The sequence below is a fragment of the Octopus bimaculoides genome, chromosome 1 (assembly GCF_001194135.2).
Source record: "Octopus bimaculoides isolate UCB-OBI-ISO-001 chromosome 1, ASM119413v2, whole genome shotgun sequence".
Classification (NCBI taxonomy): Eukaryota; Metazoa; Mollusca; class Cephalopoda; order Octopoda; family Octopodidae; genus Octopus; species Octopus bimaculoides.
The window spans coordinates 127,741,091-127,742,689 of NC_068981.1; positions in this window are offsets into that span (position 1 = coordinate 127,741,091).

The window sequence follows — 1,599 nt, forward strand, 5'->3', positions numbered from 1 at the left end:
ATCTATCTATCTATCTATCTATGTGTGTGTGTATGTGTACTTTCTTAATGTATACAAATAATACGGAAAAAAATAGTTACCAGGGTAGCAAAAATTCAGTTAAATGCCAAGGGCATTACACCCTGCTTATAAAGGTAGAAATTTCATGGTTAAATGAAATGTTTTTGTATAACATAGATAAATTAAGAAATGGAGTCAAACGCAGGTGTTATTCAAATCTTTATACTTCCGACATATGTTTCGAAGAAGACATTGATATTTTTCCGGAGGGAATAAAATGATGTAAAACAATGCAATCATCTCATCAGGGGAAAAAAATGATTGCATCATTTTATTTCCTCTGGAATAATATCAATGTTTTCTTCGAAACATATGTCGGAAGTGTAAAGATTTGAATAACACCTACGTTTGACTCCATTTCTTAATTTACATATATATATCGATATGCATACATATATATATATATATATATATATATATATATATATATAAATATATATATATATATCATGGGATATTGAGTTATATGGTGAATTAAATTACATTGCATATGTTATAAGCTATATGTTATGGTATGTGTTGTGCTATATGCTCTATGTAATTACTATCCCATGAAAACTCTGCCTAGTTAGTCTGACTTCATCATGTTTTTGGTGATTAAACTAGTTGTTCTTTTCTATGATGTTCTACCCTACTGATCATATTATGTATATTTGTAATGGCTTTTATGTAAGTCAGTCTCCTAATCATATACCTCCTTGAAACTACAAAATCATATATGTAATAGTACCTGTAACACTGAAAATTATAAAATCTCTTCGGTCGGAATACCTCCAACTGCCTTCACTACTCCCATACCTACTACCTTCTCTTTTAGGGTTACTATTATCTCTTCACTACCTCAAATTTTAATACCCCGCCTATTTAAATGTAAGTTATATATATTTCTTATCATTTTCTATAAATTATTATTATTTTGTTTTCTTACATTGATATTCTTACCTATTAACTTCTTGTCCCTTATAATTGTTACTGTTCTTAAATAGAGATTTTTCAGTTACTAGGTCTATGCGAGATGGTTATACTATATCTATATAAACGTATAAATATTTGCATATATGTATATATGCATATATGTGCATAACCTATTAACCTCTTATCCCTTATAAATTGTTATCTTTCTTGTTCGTAAATAGATAGATAAGTTTTAGTTACTTAAGTCTATGCGAGATGGTTATACTATATCCATATAAACGTATAAATATTTATGTATATGTGCTTGTGTGCACATAGGTAAATATGTGTGTATCTGTACACATCTTTATTTTTTCTGATTCTTGGCTTATAATTAATATATAGATAGCATGTTTATCTTTCCAGCATTCCATAAGTAAATGCCCAGAGAAGTTATTATAGAAACCACCTAATAAGTAAATAATTAAGTACATGAACGACTATTAAACTGATTCTATGGATTATTATTAATCCATGTGTGTGTGTGTGTGTGTGTGTGTGTGTGTGTGAAAATAAGTAAATAATAATACTGCATGCTATAAAGATTGATATACCCACTCTGTTGACAAATGTACGGGCGCCTGC